Source organism: Lactuca serriola, chromosome 5 (genome assembly GCF_051521515.1).
Source record: "Lactuca serriola cultivar US96UC23 chromosome 5, Lser_US96UC23_V15, whole genome shotgun sequence".
Lineage (NCBI taxonomy): Eukaryota > Viridiplantae > Streptophyta > Magnoliopsida > Asterales > Asteraceae > Lactuca > Lactuca serriola.
Window position 1 is genome coordinate 35,751,048 of NC_136412.1, and position 20,282 is coordinate 35,771,329.

Below are 20,282 nucleotides of genomic sequence, written 5' to 3' on the forward strand. Positions count from 1 at the left end.
TCTAGTGACACTAAATGACATATTTTTTGTAGTGCGCGTACGTGTCCGAAAGCGTGATCAAGCATCCGGCTACTACGCTAAGCGTACGACCCTGCACGCCCCGAGTACTAGCCTTAAGGACCATTCTTGCAAACTTTTTCGATCACGGATTAAATGTGAAACTTACAAATTTTCCAAGTGTTACAGGAATTATCAAAAATTGGCAAGAATACCCCAATACAAAAACATAAACACAACTATTGCATGTTGAAAAAAAAAAAGAATAATTTGCATTTGCAATTGCAATTGCAAAGAAACAATGTAGGAAGTCTACTTTATTCATCATTACTTTTACTAAATTATACTAAATTAGTGAAGTGAACAACTTTTAGTTTCAACAACCATCGTTCTTGCACAAAACATATAGATAACACTACCTTTTTAATTAGGATAAAATGGCTAAACACATGATGGTGCATTTTTGCATTTACATTCTTATAAAGTGGCTCATTAATCTCAACAGTCCTTTCATGTCACAACAACGATGATCAATTTGCAACAAAAATTTAAGTTCATACAACAGTATACAAAATAAATCACTGCAGCTGATTATGGCCAGGTGCATGAGGAAGAGAGGGAAGTCTATTGTCAGCAGGAAAAGAATTTGGTGACATCCCCACAGCCACTGGTCATGCATTATTATAATATCAAACATTGGGTTTTAGATGGTGTGTCATAGTCATGTTTTTTAACATTTAAAATGTACCTCTTCTATTTTAGATTTATTACCTTTGTTCTTTTGGCTTCATTCCCTTCTCCAATCCACTTATACCCTTTATTTTCACTCTCTCTCTCTCTCACTCTCTCTCTCTCTCACACACACACACCTTTTGCAAGCTACAGAAGCTACTCATCAATTTGCAGGTCTGTCCTCTTCTCTCCTCCCCTCAAATTAGCTAGGGTTTCCTAGATGTTTCTTTATTGAGGTTGAAGTTTCATGTGTTATCTTTTGAAGCATATGTATATATATGCACTTACTTTTTATCTTGAATTGAAAGCAGCCACACAGGGTGATCATTCAAAGAGCTAGCTTTTATAACTTAACACACAAGAACAAGAAAAAAGGTACTTGTCTTTTTTCTTTTTTCTTTTTATTTTAATCTTTTGTGATCTTAAGATCAAAGGAACCTAGCTAGTCAGCCACTAAATCTACAAAACATGTAATCACATGAGGCTGTTTTTTTAGGGTAATTCCCTTTTTCCGTCTTTACTTTCCGTGTAAAGTTTGGAAGTCTATGATCTGCTAGGGTTTTCTCAACTATAACTCTGTGAGAATATATGCTCATGTCATCCCATTAGTTCACCCAATGAATCATTATAATAAGGAGGAATTGGAAGCACTTAGCCAGATCCAATGTCTCAAACTTCATTCCAACTTGAAAGGGAGTAACACACACACACACACACACACACACACAGAGAGAGAGAGAGAGAGAGAGAGAGAGAGAGAGAGAGAGAGAGAGAGAGAGAGAGAGAGAGAGAGAGGTGTTTGTGCTGATTTGATCACGAGCAATTGGAATTGGGTAACCAATATATATGGACTTGAGAGATGGCAGTATGCATGTGTGTATGTGTACATTTACATTTAGGAGAGAGAGAGAGAGAGAGAGAGAGAGAGAGAGAGAGAGAGAGAGAGAGAGAGAGAGAGAGAGAGAGAGAGAGAGAGAGAGAGAGAGAGAGAGAGAGAGAGATTGGGGTTTGGGATTAGTGAAATTCTGTAAAGACTGTTGCAGACATCTTGAATTCATCAGTTCTATATATGTTTCCTACAAGAAAACAAATACTGCAAGCAATCTATTTGACTGATTATTCACATATATGTATGTGCGTGTTCATACACACACACGACACAAACTACTGATCAAGGACAACCTTCATTGAACTTTTAATGATTTACTGGAAGATGTTCTATTTCTATATGAAACCAAACATAGAAAAAAAAAAGTCAAAATTACTTATATAAAAAATAATGATACTAACTACGTACGTAGTACACCAATGACCTACTTCAGATTTCCTAAACTTAGTTAATATATTATTATCGTGTAGTATAATTTTGCATACTAATGATTAAGATCGACATACATACTTCTTTCTTCGATTTATCTACTATTTAAATGTATATATCTAAAAATAATATATATTCTTGATTAGTTTATGTTCATCTTTTTTTATTCAATATGAAATTATGCAGTTAAACATTGGTTGTTTGACACCCAATATGAATCAAATCCAAACACACTTTTCCTGATATTGGGACAATATTATCGAATGGAAAAGCTCAAGTGCTAGATAAAATTTTGAAGTGAAACATAACAATGAAATTCATATATAGTTTAGTTGTAGAACGGATACATACCATTATTATGTATTTTCGTCCGTGTATAAAATATAATATATTGAGCATATATTCTTTACCAGATGAAATCTTGATTAATTGCAGTGTAAAGAAAAGAAGAGAGATAATCAATGGCTTCAGCAAGCTCTTACAACTCTCCATGTGCTGCCTGCAAGTTCTTAAGAAGAAAATGCATGCCTGGTTGCATCTTTGCACCCTACTTCCCACCCGAGGAGCCACAAAAATTCGCAAACGTTCACAAAATCTTCGGTGCCAGCAATGTCACTAAGCTTCTCAATGATCTCCTCCCTCATCAGAGAGAAGATGCCGTGAATTCACTTGCATATGAAGCTGAAGCTCGCGTTAGGGATCCTGTTTATGGCTGTGTTGGTGCCATCTCTTTCCTCCAAAGACAAGTTGATCGTCTGCAAAAGGAGCTCGATGCTGCCAATGCCGATTTAATTCGATATGCATGCAATGAGATCCCAACAGGGACGTTACCAGCTGCAGTGCCACATTTGAATTCAATTCAGCCGATAACACCGCGGCAAAGAACCATGGATCATTACCCAACTAGAAGAACGTCTGGAAACATTGATGGTGGTGGTAATGGAGGTGGTGGATTCTACCAATCACCACCATCTTTTCCTAATCCGTATGCTAATCAACTTCAGTGGAACCCTTCTGCTTTCGGTGGTAATATGGGCGGTGGTGGTGGAGGACAAGGTTAACATGTGAATTTCTGTCAATCTCTCCGAAGGCCACATACATGTTATAAGACCCTCTTTTGGGATTTTACTCTACATAACTATGTGGTTTACTAGCTAAACTCTATAGTGAGCGTACGATGTGTGCATATATATATATATATATATATATATATATATATATATATATATATATGATCATCATCATCACCACATGTGAGTCTTTGGCTAGACCACCGATTCCTGCTTCTCCCCCGAAATTATAACTCCTTATATATATAATTACTTTTTGGGGGTTTTAATTGAAGAACCTTGGATCCTTATATTTGAATGCTAGCAACTATCTTATATATGGAGTTGGTGTCTGATTCATCATTACTATTGGTTGTTTGGCGTTTGGAATTGCATTTTCTTTAGTGAACGGCGGTCTTTGAGTTGCATTTTAATAAAGGGAGCATCTGTAAAGTAACATATATAAATGACCTAAATTTTCTAACTCTGTCAATAAATTACGGCAACAGTACAAAGTTGCGCATCCTTGTATGTTCGGTCTCCAAGTGTATGAAGACACAAAAACACGAACATATACCTCTAATTCATTTTTTTTTCTCGTAAAAATAGAGTAGAAAATAGAATAAATATTGTTTTTATTTCCAATCCTATTTTATTTTTTATCCTATTTTTACCCAAAAAAATATAATCATAATCTTTCAACTTATATAGATTGTCAAACAGATCCCTTTTATTAATTTGGTTTTAACAAATATATAATGTATATTTATTTCATTGCAATAATATGAAATAAATAAGATTATATCTATAATACACTTATAAGTTTTTGTAAAATACATTATTGATTTATAAAATTTCAATATGTATTTAACTTTTTATATGAATTTGATGAACAAAAAATAAACTTTATATTTTTAATTAATTAATATAATTTAATATAGAAGAAAATATTATAAGTATAAAATATTAGATTTAAATTATAATTAGTATGTAAAAATAAACTAGAAATGTATAAATATATAAACAGAGAAACGAAAACCGACAACGTAAAGTTCATACCCATTTAGGAGAAATGAATAGTATAAAACCATATTTAGTGTAATACTATTTATATCCTCAAAATGGGGGAGGATTGAAGAAGAATAATGGATAAAATGGGGGAAAATAGAAATTGGGAGTGGGTTGGCGATGCTTTTAGGGCATTTCCAACCAACCCAACAAGTCTATTTTTCCCCAAATTCTCTTACATTCTCCTCCACATCTATTCTATTTACATCTTCATTTTTTTGAGATATGAATAATATTCGTATTCATATCTCCAAAAAGGGAGTTGAAGTTTCGGTTGTCAATTTTAATCTTTTTAATTTTTATTTTATACATTTTTAGTTTATTTTTATTTACTAATTATAATTTAAATGCAATATTTAATATTTATAATATCATGTTATATATTAATTTATATAAATTAATCATAAATGTAGAGTTTAATATTTATTTATGGATTTCATATAAAAAAAATTAAATATATACTAAACATTTGAAACACTTAATATAGTTTATAAAATATAGTAATAAAAAATGATGGTGATCATGATATATTTATTATAAATATAATCTTATCTAAGTAATGACTATTTATAATATTTATAATAAAGTAATAATTAATTTTAATTTATTATAGATAAACATTTTATTTATGATAATAAAATTTGTAATACTTTTCTAATGAAAAATTATAATATATATTTGTTAAAATCTAATTAATAGAATGATGTATTTTGACAATACATATAAGTAATAAAATGGAATATTCTCGGAATATACTTTTTGGGTTAAAATTGGGGTAGGAAATAGAGTATAATTGGAGATGAAATACTATTTACCTCATTTATGAGAGGGGGGTGGGGGGGGGTGGGGGGGGGATGGATGGAGATGGTCTTATATACATTTAAAAAAAACTACTGTGAAGGTTAATGAAACGTTGATATTGTTTATATTTAATCATTTTTATACCATATATCATCCAACTTGATAAACTTGTTCGCATATTACCCTTGTGGCCTGTTACCACAAGTAAAAAAGTAAAATGTAAATAGTTTTAACAAACTTGATGGTATATATAATATACAAACAAATGACTAAATATGATCAGAAATAGATTCCTAACCACCTCCAACGCCACAATTATCATTGCCACCTCTATCTTCGGCATTGCCACCGTCATTGCTACGACCTCCACCATCGTCTCTGGTATTATCACCACATACACCACTTCTGTCTCTGCCTCCGTTACCACCACTGCCACCTCCACCCCTACCTCGACTCAATATGAAAAAGATCCCATTATATTGTGACTCTGAGAGTGCAATTAGGATCTGTCATAACCCAGTGCAACACTTCATGACCAAGCACATAGCACTGAGGTATCACTTCATTAAAGATCATGTGGAAGATGGGAACGTCGAAATTTATTTTGTTCGAACCACTGATCAACTGGCTGACATCTTCACCAAAGCTCTTCCTGAAGCATCGTTCAACAAAATTCTACAAGGGCTAGGTATGATGGAATCAGAGTCAGTACCAAAAAATTACCTCTCAATCTCAAACGAAAAAAACGAAATAGACCGAATGTTCGGGTTCGGGTCTTACACTAATTTACCGAAATGAACCGAACGCTCGGGTTCGGTTGAATCATCTGGTTTTCGCTCCTCAATCAAAGGTAGTTTTCTTGGTTGTAAATCTTTTGTATCATTGTTCCAAATGCATTTCTCTTATTATCAAAACAATTCTCTTTTTGAAAATCTATTTTCTTTGGTAACCGAAATAGACCGAACGTTCGGGTTCGGTTTCAAAATTTTTCTCACCCGAAATAGACTGAACGCTCGGGTTTGGTTCCAAAGTTTTCTACAACCGAAATAGACCGAACGCTCGGGTTTGGTTCCAAAGTTTTTTTTTTAAATTATTTTTTTCTTATTTTCATTCTTTTTTTTATCAAAAATTCCAATATTTTTTTTTCTTTTTATCTGTTTTTTTATTTTATTTCATTTTTTTATTATTATCAAAAACTCCAAAAATATTTTATTCTTTATTTTCTTTTTGGCTCTAATTTTATTTGTGTGTTCGTTTATGGGGAAATTGTTGAAATTAGCTAAGTGTCCCTAGAAGCATGTTGCTTTATGTGTCCAAAGCCTCACTTGATTCCGATAATAGGCCTTACTGACTTGGTATACACAAACCTTGTCTTCCTAATTAGGCCTTCTTATTTATTCTAATCATGAGCTACCTAACTCTCTTCTCACATGAGATAAGAGTTTTCTGCTTGGTCCTATTTTTCGCAGTAGAGGAACTTTGATTTCTTACACCATCTACATTTCATTTCTCCATCACACTCGTTTCACATACGTAACCCTTGAGACTCTCAGAAATTACCACTGAGGATTATAGTTACACAATAACTGTGTTCATGATCTTAGTTTCGTGCCACTACGAGCTAAGTGAAACCCAAAATTCAATACCCAATACGAATTGACGGTGACCAATTAATTTGCTCTAGTTTTCACCATTGAATTGACGGATGTATCTTCCTGCTATCTCAAGTTTTTTCTTTTGTGTGATTCCTATGAACCTGTTACAACCCATAACATTTCTTCCCTTGGGATCCAGTTTTAAATTTTTTTTGAGATTTTATATTCCCAGCCAGTTTAAATTCTTCCCGACCTACTTGTTCAATAGACTACACCGGTCTCACAAGTACTTCGTTCACTTTCTATCTTATATCAAGATTCGGAATGTTGAATCGAAGCGAAAGCCACCCTAATAAGCCTAATTAAAAGAAGCCTTTCAACACTTCTTAATAAGTGTTTGACTGTTATTCAACGGGAAACCACACAAACACTTTAAGGTCTCTCTTGACTTTGAAGGAAGAGATTCGTGCCCGGGATCATTTGTTTCGTGTCTTTATTGACATCACATTTTTCCCAAAAATTATTGCTTTATTTCTTTTCTTTTACACCCTTAGCACAAAAATCTTTGTTTTTCCAAAATTCAGATTCTATTAATTACAGGTATTTTACTTGGATTGGCAGTCGATTAAAGGCTGTGGTTGACTTTAATCCACGTGGCATTATTTTTCAAAAGATGCCGTTACAATTTAAAGGGATAAGATGAAGACATGCTGACTCAGGCAGGAGTCTAATCGATTTGATTTCAAACGGGGCAAAAGGGAACGCGTGCGAATTGGAACCGTCTCATCTCCAAATGGCGAAGAAGGGGCGCGTGTGAATTTGAAACGGTTCATATCCAAACGGCGCTTGATGGGAGGCGTGTTCTTAGGGGTCTGACACTCTCTCTCATGCGTGATCATCGACTACCCCAACTGTCACGCATCAGTCAACTCCGGAAAACTCTTCGTTTTTTGATAGAAGATTTGGGAAGATCTTTCTCTCTCCTTACCCCACAGTATAAAAGGCAACATCCTCCACCGTTTACCTCTTTACTGCAATTAAAATTCCTAGAGCGCAAGAAATCCCTGATCCTTCACTGTTCATCATCTTCTCCACTTTCTTCAAGCAATGGCAGATTCATCTTCTGTTCATGCAACATCCCACATACTGCCCATTCGCCCACAACAAAACCTAATCATCGATTTATCCCCTCATGTTTACGATGCCTTCATGTTCCCCATTATCGAGTGTTTGAAGTTTTCGCCGATTGCTCCTGCACTTACAAGAGCTGAATCCGTTCCGATGGAGTTCTTGTCGCAGATCTTTGCGACTGCTCACTACGACAAGGTCGTTGACAGAATCTTCTTTGATATTTTTCAGCACAAGGCCTCGATTTCAAAGCAAAGATTTTGCTCGTTGTTAGGGTTTGAACCTGATTCCTCGAGGGTTAACCCTGAAACGATTCCAATGGGGCATTTGTTCAACATGTTTTAGAACATGGGTTATACGGAGGTGCTTACTTCAGTCGCGAAGTTCAAGAAGTCGTGCCTACCTCCACAGTGGAACGGGATGTTCATTGTTCTATTCAAAGGGTTATCTAAAAGAAGCGCTGGATCTGATGGTGCCAGTCGGTTGTTTTTGTCCATAATGTATGGTGTCTACAATGGCATCAACATGGATTATGGGTCTGTTCTGTGGCAACAACTCATCCAGAGTCTCTCCTCTACATCCAGGCATTCTGAAATTTCTTACGCTAGGTTCTGGACTTTGGTCACGAAATGGGTGATGGACAAGTACCACGTCCCCATTGTCGCTGGTGCTCCAATGTCTTCGATTGGTACATTCCATACCACGAAGATCATTGTCTCGGACGCTTCCAAGTTTCCATTCAACGGTTCAATTCCGGAAACTATGTATGGAGATGTTCCTGCTGATAGCCGGATTATCCAGACGTACAAAGGATTCAAGCGTTCTGGTCCGAGGGATCTCTCTCCGGAGATGTTGAAGTCTATTCATGACGCCGACAAGCCTGCTCCAAGGGGCAAGAAGGCTGATAAAGGGAAACAAGTGGCGAAAGGGGCTAAACGCTCTTCTCCAAAGAAGAGGAAACCAACCAAAGCTGCTCAGTCTCCACAGCAAAAGAGACGAAAAACTCAGTCGAGGCGAAAGCTGATTATCGCTTCATCTTCAAGCGAGTCTGAGGGTGAGAGTTCGGATTCTGAGGATTCTCCACGAGGCAACACTCCACCCAGATCTCCTACCCCAGAGGTTCATGTCTCTACTTCTCCCACTAATTCTCCACCTAGAACCATTCCTATTTCTATTACCCCTATAACTTCCACTACTTCAATACCACCCACTTCAATCCCAATACCAACACCAATATTCACCGAAGCAACCACAACATCCACTGCAGATGTTCGAGCCAACGTATCTGATACGGGGGTTCATACTGATGCACCTGAAACCACCCCAGCACCCGAAACCACAAAAGCATCCGAACCTACACCTATACCCGAAACAACCCAACCTGAACCTACCCATACTTCTACACCACCAGCTTCACCACCACCACCTTCTCCTGGTCATGCTTCAGAGAATGAAGAACCTTTCCTTGGCGGGGAAGATATGACATTTGACTCGGTCTACTATAGTCCGTTTCAAATACAGAGTGATGACGATGACGATGCTCCCGTTACAAAACGACATCTCAAGGAGCTCCATGACAAAGTTGATTTTCTCATTGCCTCCTCTTCCACTTCTCAGTCATCCCTTTCTGAAGATGCAGTTCAGAAGATTGTTGACGCTTTCTCTAAGGCTCGGCAAGATTCCATTGCTTCTGCAACCTCCGCCATCGACGCCTCAACAAAAGCCTGTCAGGCTGCGACCGAAAAAGTCGATAAACTATTTTCTGATGCCTCTTCCCTGTTAAAGTCTTTACAGGAGAGTGCAAATGCTGCAAAGACTACATTGGAACCAATTGTTCAACAGTTGACAACGTCTGTCTCAACTGAGTTGAAGTCCTTCGCTTCATTTCGTCAAACGCTTTCCGACGACAACTCAGTCTTTCGCACAACCATAGACGAGCGTCTCTCGAAGCTCCAAGAAGATTTCGCTGCTGAGAACTCTCTTATGGATGTTCTTGCCAAGAAGACCATTGCTCTGAAGGTCAAGAGTGTTCAACTCTCCCATTCTCAACAGGAGATTGACTCTCTTCGGTCCGAAAGGGAGGTGATAAAGATGTGTGTTTCGGATGTCCACTCAGCCATCTCAAACATCCTCGAAGCAGATGATCCTATCCTTAACTATTCTGTGAGGCGTACCCTTGCAGAGAAGGTCACTCCCGCCCTTGCCCTGTTAAGCAAAATCGAAGGGCTACTTGATTTCGTGTCCATTCTGAAACAAGGGGGAGAGAAGGAGTCTGTATCCCAACCACCTCATTCCTCAAAGGCAACTCACACTACCGAACCTCCTCCAGTAGGCCAAGCCTCCGGTTCGGGTGTGAAAGACAAAGGTAAAAATATTGCTGAGGAAGAAGAGGAAGAAGACAAAGAAACAATTGCCGACTTGTTGAAGCATAGAAGTCGACGCAATGAGGCTGATGCCAGTGCTCGTGTGGCAAAAGAGGCTGAAGAAGCTGAACGAAAACAGAAGGAATCCCACGACCTTCTTGAGAGTAGGAAAACTCTTTTTCCTGCTTGGACCCTCGAGAGGATGATAAAAGAAGCCATCGACACACCGAGTATCTTGTGGCTGGAACCTGTAATTTCTTTTGATTGTTCCAATACTGTCGACTCTCAGTTTGACATGCCACTGACCCGAAAGGCGTTCATCTTTCATGCCTTCTCCAACGTTGCAGAGTTCCCTCATCCTCATCCACAGGTTGATCGGGACTTAATCGATTTCTATCTGAAGGCTGCTCAACCTCAGTATCAGACTTGGAGCGCTCAGAAGATTATCAACGTTCGGGTCTTGAAGCCGTATACTGAAGGGAACCTCATTAACATTCGGTTCAAGGTACTTCGGGGATCTGCCAAAACCGAACATGCCATTTCCCTTGCAGATCTTCCAAACCTCAATCCCCATGATTGGATTATCTTGCACAACATCCTTCTCACCAACGAAGCTGAATATGGTCCGATCATCGACCATCTCAAGAGGATGCTGGTGTGCTACATCATGGAAGTTGCACTGATGGATCAGGAGATAGCAAGCGTATTTAAGAAGAAACCAAAAATATCTCCTGTTGGCTCGGCCAGTGATTTGAACCAAAAGCAGATGGGTAGAATTGACTCAAGAAGGAATTCAATCATGTTTACCAGAAACAAAGGACAAAAATGTCTTTTTGCCTTGGCTGACAAACATCTGTACACTACTACCTGCTTAGAGCATGTTTTGGGGATCATCCACAGATGCAAGCAAAACTCAGCGGACGATGTCAAGTACTTCGATGACATGATACAATGGTACATTCGGTTCAGACAGACTATTCTCGCTCTTATTACACGTTTGTTTGATACTGTAAAGAAGACACCCGCTGCTGGCCCAAGCAAGAAGAAGAAGTAGTCTCGCTCCAATTTGACGCAAAGGGGGAGATTGTTGGGTCGTTTTTTGTATTAAGTGTTGCGTCTATTGGGCTCGTTAGCTAGTCCGTTTATGTATCTCCGGTATGGGCATGTCCATTCGTGAGTTAGTAGGGTTTATTATAAATATAGGTGCTTGCATGCATCTTAGGTTAACGATAGATCAGAGCATTATTTAGAAGTTTTAATTATCGTTCTTGTAACCCTAAATCCTCTACAGTGGAAGTTCTTAGTCGAGCTCTGCTGAGGATTGTTTGAATTAATCATTCGACACATTGTGATTCAATCTTGTCTTGTTTATTGTTTTATGTTCTTCGCACTACTTGTTACAAAGATCTAATCGATCTTCAAGTTTATTTAATAACTTATCAGGAACAAATTAGAAACACCCTCAATATTCCCTTGAAAATTTTTAGTTCCAACCAAGTCAAATTACGACCATTTAATCAGGTGCGACCAAAAGCCCCGTTTAACGTTAGTATCGGGTAGATTCCCACCCAACCACAAAATCAAACCCTATATAAGGGTGAGTGGACTCAATTTGGAACCTTTCCACCCTCTCTCTACTCTCTCTCTCTACAAGTTGCCTTCGATCCAAAAACGCCTCATTCAAGCCCCAAACTAGTAAGTGATCTACTCTAACTTGTTGTTTAGCTCATTTAACATGCAAATTCGTGTTTAAGACATCCAAAAGTGGCAAAGTCATGTGTTTATGGCCCAAGAACTCTCTTGGACCGCAAACACCTATAAGTGGGGTTTTGAAGCCCCAAACCCTTCTAAATCACTCCTAGGCCTTAGATATGACTTATGGACTTGCATGTATGAGCTTAGAACCCCAAAATCATATCATATGGAGAGTAAACATGAGTTTACGGCCCAGCAACTCTCTTCGACCGTAAACCCCTCTTCATGAGCCGTGAACACCTTTTAAGGTGTTAAATTTGCCCTTAAACACCTCCTAAGGATTGGGTAAATGTCTAGAATCAACCACAAATGAAGTAGGGCCTTTAAACGTCAAAGAAACCAAGGACCTAGGAGTTTACGTCCATAAACTCCCCAAGGATTGGTCCATGGGCCATAAACTCCCCTAATGAAGCCAAATGATGCCCTAACTTCCCCATTTGATTTGGAAAAATGCATAGAACCTTATACTCATTCATTTAAGACCTTAATTCATGAAGGGAATGACCAAGTGAGAGTTTATGGCCGTAAACTCTAGGTTTACAGCCGTGAACTCCCTTAAGTGGTTCGTTTGGAGCCTTAAACCCTTCTTAAGCCCTACATGTGAACCTAGCCAAACTATACAAGTGATATAAGACCTTTTAGCATCCAAAAACACACCACCCATGAGTTTACGGCCGTAAACTCATGGGGATATGGTCTTAGGGCCGAAATCTCCATAAAGAGTTACTCTTGAAGAGTAAACTCCCTATCTAGGCCATACACTTCTTTATTGCAACCCAATAGCCTCCTAGCACTTGACCAAAGTGTTTTCCGCACATTAGGATGCTTATACGTGTTTAATTAGTATTATAAACACTAATTGTATGTAAACATATGTCTTCATATGTTACTAGGTCACTAAGTGTGTTCAAGTCTTCACTTGACACCGAGCACCCAATCGACACCTCCAACTGATCCACTTATAACAGGTGAGTTCATCCCCCTGAATTAACCTTTTAAATGATTTTAACTGCTTTTATAGGGGGGATACAAGTTGATCTATACAGTTATTAGATAAATCACATGTGATTAATAATTGTATAGCAAAATAGAGTTTTGCATGATAACTGTTTTATCCAGCTTAAGATGTTCCAATCTCGCTTTCAACTCTTTTTAAAGGTTTTCCAAAGGTTTTCTCACTTTATCTGTTTTATAAATATCATTTTCAAAGTTGTAATGAAAGGTTTTTCAAAGGCTTCCAAAGATTTTCAAAACTTGTTTTACAAACTGACACCAAGTTGTAAATTTTCTTATGCGTAATGGTTTTCCAAGGTTTTCATCAGAGTTTTCTTCTATATTTTTATTTCGTTAAAATGCATGCCTGTATTTGTATAATTATATAAATAATATTTAAAAGACTTAGGAAGGTCAGTTCACCCTATTTCCTTTTCCTCGTTGGGATGTGGTCTGGTGGGTATCTGTTATCCGTCCGAAGGTGGTTTAAACATTAGTTATATATCATGTATTCATGTATAGACATAAAGGTTTCCATCGAACAGTTCACTTCCCTTGGGTAGCAAGGGCATCATTCCATTCATCATTCATAGATCTTTCGTTAAATGCATGCCTGTATATATATAGTTATATAAATAATGTTTGAAAGACTTAGGAAGGCTAGTTCGCCCTATTTCCTTTTCCTCATTGGGATGTGGTCTGGTGGGTATCGGTTATCCGTCCGAAGGTCGTTCAAACATTACATATATGTTATGTGTACGTGTATAGACATAAAGGTTTCCATCGATCAGTTCATTTCCCTTAGGTAGCAAGGGCATCATTCCAGCCATCGTTCATAGACTAGAGACACTAGTAACTATTATAGGAATAGTTAGGAGATTCTATTTATTATTTCTACTATGAGAATTCCAAAGGAGTCATTTCATTCGTGAGTCTATATCATTAGTTCAGCACCTCTAATAGAATTCAGAATACGAGATGCATCTTCTGGACATGGATTTCCCCGATGTCAAGTTGGTAACCAGAGTCTCCTGGAGGGAGAGTGGGCATTGTGTGTATAGATCTATACGGGACTGAGACTCCCACACCCTGTCTGCTAGCTACAGTCCCCGACCGACCAAGCCAAGGGGTGACAAATGTCACATTCATTCGGAAGCTTGCAGGGCGTCAAGTTCTCTACTGTCAATCAGTATGGTTACAAGTATCTCCATGTTTACCTTATAATTCATGGCCTTAAGGTAACAAGAATTATCACTGTATTTCCTTGTTTTAGATTTTGCTAGTTGTATCGTTCATTTGATACTGTCTGGAGTCTGTATTTTCTTGTTTTAGACTTTGCTAGCTGTATCGTTCATTTGATACAGTCTGGAGTTTGTATTCTATTGTTTTAGAATTTGCGAGCTGTGTCGTTCATTCGATACTGCCTGGAGTCTGTGCTTCCTTTTGTTAGACTGAGTCAGGCGTATCATTCATTCGATATTCTCCCGGAGTCTATGATTTCTTTGGCCTTAGTCAGCAGTATTACTGCTGAGGCATATGTTATTTTTCCCCTGGTATTTTTACTTGTGATTTTCTCATTATTCCTTTAAAGTAAATACTGTATTCTGATAATGATAATATTTTTGGGGAAAATTACTTCTTCAAACATAAGTCTGTCGAGTTTTGGTAGAAGACTGCTTTTATTTAGAAAATATAGGATTTTCTGGAAAGGACATTAATACACCATAAATTCTAAACTACTACCTTACATAAAGTTATTTTCAATAGAAATGCGTATTTATACAAATGACACTAAGTACTTATGAACTCACCAACATTTATAAAATGCTAGTATCGCTTTCAAAATAACTTGTATTCTCAGGTCATCGATAGATAGGTACACCCCGGGAGCTTTTGCGAAGTCAGCCTAGAACCAAACTACCTCCATACTATTCTTTGTATTACTTTGATGTTGATATGAAATATAACTTACGTAAAACTATTAATATTAATGCAATGGTTGTTGTACTTTGATTACTATAGTGCATATGTTGTGATACTTGACATGACGTCATCCACCCCAGAACGTTTCCGCCGTCCCGGTTTTGGGGTGTAACAAACTGGTATCGGAGCATTGTTTATAGTGAGCTCCGTATATCAATTCATAAAAGATATACAACCTATAAATACATAGGGATAAAACACTCTGACCAAGAAGTATACTTTAAAATATAACCATATTTTACCAAAGTATAAGAGCATCCAGAATCTAAATACTCGAACAAAAGTATCACAAGAAGAACAAATAAAAGTCTTCGGATGTTGACCATTACCGTCAAGCCTGGGCAGTTATGTAATCATAAGCTGGAATAAATGTAACCTGATCAACTACATTTATTGGGGATGCGATGAACGTGTGCTTAGGAGTGATGGTGGTGTTGCAACATGTCTGAAACTTACCAACTAGGAATACTAGAGCCAAACATAAAGTTTAAAATACTATGGGAGTATTTTGGAATACTAAAAGACTCACGTTAATCCCAGAATCATATGCAGAAGTTAAGAACCAAACAAGAAATTAAAATACCATAGGGGTATTTTAGGATCCATAGATAACCTTGTGTGAAAAACTAAAAAGATCCTTATTGATATACATATGATTACAGAGGGTATACTTCCAAGGTTATATATAATAAGGATCCCATAGACTAAGAATGTGTGGTTTCGCTCTACTTCCTTTTCCTCGCTGGGATGTGGATATAGAGTAGTATCACATATTCGAAGGCCTATCGGATCTAAGCTATATATAATTTGTGTAACTATGTAATTGTAGCAGGACTCGATATGGATCACCCAGTGAAATGTTTTAATAATCTCTTAGGATTCTTTAGACATTTCCATTCTTGCACGAACCCTGTAGAAAACCTTATCCACTTTAGTGATCGACAGAAGAGTTGATTCAGACCCAGAAGAGGTTCATTGAGAAGATTTCCAGTTCGAAAATAAATGAACTAGGACGAGACTATTGAAACCACCAAGTGCCTATACCATTTAGAGACACCGGTGGGAGGTCCGCCTGAACTTCCAAGATTTCCAGTCATTCACCATGCAGCGATGACACTCAGAGTCAGAATCCGAAGTAAGACGGAGTAGAGATTCAGTATGTCTACAAGAGAGGAGAACCCTAGGTAACTACCCGAAGAGAACCAACGCCAGTCCCAGTCAAGGATAAGAGGTAGACAGAGGGAACCAATACAAGGACCCCGAGAAGTGTCTGTTCCTTGTTATTGTCACGCTAATACACCCATAAAATAATACGATTTAGTGAGTTAGTGATTATACTACTCACGCTATGTTTTAGGTAAATCGCCTTTTCCCGTTGTAAGTAATACGATTAGAGCGGATCCCAACACCTCGATTGAGAGTGTTTAACCATAAGTATTCATGAGCCTTTCTTTCCGCAATCTTCGTTCTGAACTGTCCTCAGATCTTTCCAAGCTGAAGAGTGAACCATTCCAACATAATGGTAACCTAGTAGGAACGACTCCCATCTTATGACTTTCCGATACTCTTATTCCTACCTTGAAACCCGGACTACATCATAGGGATGTATGTCAACACTCAGATAACCAATATCCAAGGCACAAGAAAAATTTATGCCTATTAGACTAAGGATAGATACGTCTAGAGTTAAACATCGTCTCTCATCAGTTTGTGATCCTTTCCGTGTAGGAAAACCATGCCTCCAAAGAAATGTAACCAATCCGTTGGCAAGAAACCGACTCTCCTATTCGATGAAGCTACATTCCAAGCTACAGTCTTGGCAGCCGTAGCAGCTGTCATGGCTCATCTGAATGCTAACAACGCCAATGTTAGCAAGAGCCCTATCGGGAATTCCGATCCAAGTAATGGACAACAACAACCAACACCTGCGTACCCAGCCACCCAAGAACCTCAACCAACTCCACTGAAGAGAAAGTTCAAGAGCGAGGAAGGAAGTACCTCGACTCAAGGACCTTCCAAAAGGCAACAAGCTGCGGTAGTCAATACCCCTGTTAACCCTTCCCTCCCGACTTCAAGAAGGCCATACCTAGGCAACCTTCCCAGTTGCAGCAATTGTGGCTACCATCATCATGGTGTCTGTCGGGAACTCTTTTGTGGTAGGTGCAACAGGAAGGGGCATACCTCTCGCACTTGCAGAGCCCCGATTGAGTTCATTACATCAACCACCAATGTGGGTTCCCGTCCAGTTTGCCATCTATGTGGTGAAATTAGGCACTTCGAGCGGGACTGTCCACCTGAAAGATACGACAAAGACGCAGAAGGAGTCTAACCCTAATACCTAGGAGAAGCATCAATGAACCCGGTAAAATTTTGGTACGTCTCTCAATCTCATATAACTACCTGAAAACACTAACCGAAAACATTAAAAGGTAATTCTAAATGTAATTACTCTCCCGTTAAGGCGAAAGTCGCAGCACTGTTGTAAGAATTCAAAATTTCATCAGGTGAAGTTATAATGGCTCGACATATACGTTAAAGCCTTTTTTAATTAAGATGGATAGACCTCGAGTGAGTGATACTGCCTCATTTCCTGTTCCTCGTTTGGTTGTGGATTTAGGGCGGAGTCGCTCAGTCAACAGTCCTTCCCACCTTAATTATACATGACTAGTGTATGCTAAGCGATTATAGAAAGACCTTATGAGAATCCATTTATGAAAAGTACATTATTCCGAAACCTCATGACCCTCTATAGTTTCCACGTCGACTCTATCGATCCAAGTATCCGCGACAGTGATACACGGGACGTAATCCGAGACACCAAGAACATGTGTGTCAGTTCAGTACATGGCCCTATCGACCCTCATTCTATATCATGTTGATGTATGCCAACTTCGACGCCTCTATCAATCATGGTTCGATTTAGTGCAACCATGTGTAAATTCCTAGTGCTGTGTAAAAAGAACTTTCACCGTAGCCATTCCAGCAAATAAAAGTTCTTTTGAACTTAATAATAAAACCTAATGCGATCCTCCAGTCGTCTCTCTTATCTAAAACCTCCCGAAATACCCCTGAGTAGGGTATCGCGCGCTGTTAACCAACCCTTCCTTAGACAAATAGGACCCGAAGCGAAAGACACTACATGTATTCCAGAAGATGATAACCACCCGAAACCTACTCCGTAGATCCCCAGACAGATTCTTAGCACCTCGCAATCAGGTTCGTGAATTAAGAGGAAAGAACTCATGTGATTGACTACTATTAACTGGGTATGTGCATAAGAGTGGTATATAATTCAGATCAATAAGATTTAAGATGTGTGCTTCCTCCCTACTCCCTGTTCCTCGTTTGGTTGTGGGTCTGGGGTTGAGTCGCACAACTGAACATCCTGCTGACCTCAATTATATACGGCTTGCATACACCAAGTATTAGTGGTTAAGCCAAGTATGAGCACTACCACAAACCTCATAGTAAAACTCTTCATCTTATCCCATAGAATAGGAACTAGAGTCAAGTGAACCACTGCAGGTTGAGCTACTAAAATGACCACAAATCCGAAATTGTTGTCATCCCGGTTAAGCCAATATAGTAGCCAACACCCTCAGTCAGTAAAGGAGTCTGAGTCGTAACAGTCAAGGACATTGACTATTACCATCCATTCACGCTTAATCCCCCGAATTATGCATCTCAGCAAATATGCCGGAAACTTGAAAGTTGCGATAAGTTAAATGCTGAGAAGAGTGGATCAGAAAATTGGAAGTTCCGAGTGACGGAACCCTATACTTTCTAGATTTGACATAGATCGAAAAAACTTAGAACCATCGGAAGAGTAGTTGCAAAAGACGCTCGCAGTACTCAGGCACTTCGTCCACCCTGATGCTGACGAGTAGTGCCTAGGACACTCGGCCTTCCCACGTGAAAGGAGTCACCGTCACCCTATAGACGATAGACTGCATTCTCAGAAGTGAATACTAGAATTCTAAGAACCACAGGATAACCTCCGCAGCCAAGAATACTTGAATAAAGTCCGAAAGTAAGTTGCGTTAAGCCTTGTAACCCAGATCCCGAAGAGACTTTAGACTCAACACCAGTCTATGTTACACCCCAAAACCGAAGGCGGAAACGTTCCGGGGCGGAGGACATCATGAATATCGCAACCAATGTACATAGTAAGCATAGTAAACACAAAGCAATACATTACATACATTCATTACATCTGTTTGAAAATAAAGTGTTACAAGTTTCATAGATACATAAGTTTTAAACAAAAGAGGACGTGACTCCATACGATCCGTCTTCTACAAAAGAACGCGGGATACCTATCTAAGGAGAACCTGAGAATACAAACAGTTTAAAAATTAGCATAAAGCTGGTGAGTTCATAAGCGGTTTGTTTTTCTGAAAATGAACAAGATTCCTTTAGTTTTCTGAAAAAGTTGTTATCCAAGAACATCCCATATTTTCTTAAAAGTAATGTTTATTTTTCCATGATGTTACACAATTCTGGTTATGAATAATTATTACCCCAGGAAAATCCTATATTTTCCTAAAAGTTGGTTACCAATCCGAAATGTAATGTAAAAGATGTATACTGAAAACCTGATTATCCTTGTGAAGTGTATGTTAGTTTACCAATCCGAAATGTAATGTAAAAGATGTATACTAAAAACCTGATTATCCTTGTGAAGTGTATGTTAGTTTACCAATCCGAAATGTAATGTAAAAGATTTATACTGAAAACCTGATTATCCTTGTGAAGTGTATGTTAGTTTACCAATCCGAAATGTAATGTAAAAGATGTATACTAAAAACCAAATTATCCTTGTGAAGTGTATGTTAGTTTTAACATGTATATAAAACTATCAACATAGTAAACTAATTTCAAAGGTTATTAATTTACTATATTCATTATTACTAACAAGTAAATCTCTGTTATCCAAATTGCGAGTTCTATAACCATACTATAGACTAGGTATGGAAAAGGAAGGCCAATATCATTTATGACTTTTGTCACCCTTGAACCTTTTGGTTCGGCTATAGCTAGCAGCCAGGTGCGGGGTAGTCAGCCCCATATAGATCTATACACTCAAGTCACGCTCCCTATCTAACAGATTCTGGTTACAGAGGCGGTCCTCAATTCGCGTATCTCTATGGAGTGTTCTTTGAGGACGTGTCTCCAATTTATAGGAATAACAAATCTACAAGTAATAATGCAGATAAATACTGTTTAAATTCTATTTACAAATACTATCCTCCACTCGCGTATGTAATCTAATGCTTTTAACAATAAATAACTGGAAAATCATTTGTGAAATATGTAATCTAACATTATATAATAAGATATGAAATCAATTTGTAAACTAACTCTGCAAGTCAAACGGTTGGTTAATATGATTTCAATTGTTAAAAGCAAGTGGAATATGAAACATTTCAATTGAAATAATAAGTTTAAGCACAAGATATTCTTTTACTTTTGCTTGTATCCCCCCCTAAAAACATTGAAA

General features: G+C 38.1%; 1 pseudogene across 1 annotated transcript; it reads left to right on the top strand.

Moving 5' to 3' along the window:
• Nucleotides 1–777: 777 nt before the first annotated feature.
• Nucleotides 778–3,409, top strand: LOC145052311 (protein LATERAL ORGAN BOUNDARIES pseudogene; annotated as a pseudogene). The gene is made up of 3 exons (XR_013684044.1): nt 778–903; nt 1,041–1,104; nt 2,483–3,409. The product of XR_013684044.1 is annotated as a protein LATERAL ORGAN BOUNDARIES pseudogene (transcript).
• Nucleotides 3,410–20,282: the final 16,873 nt, after the last annotated feature.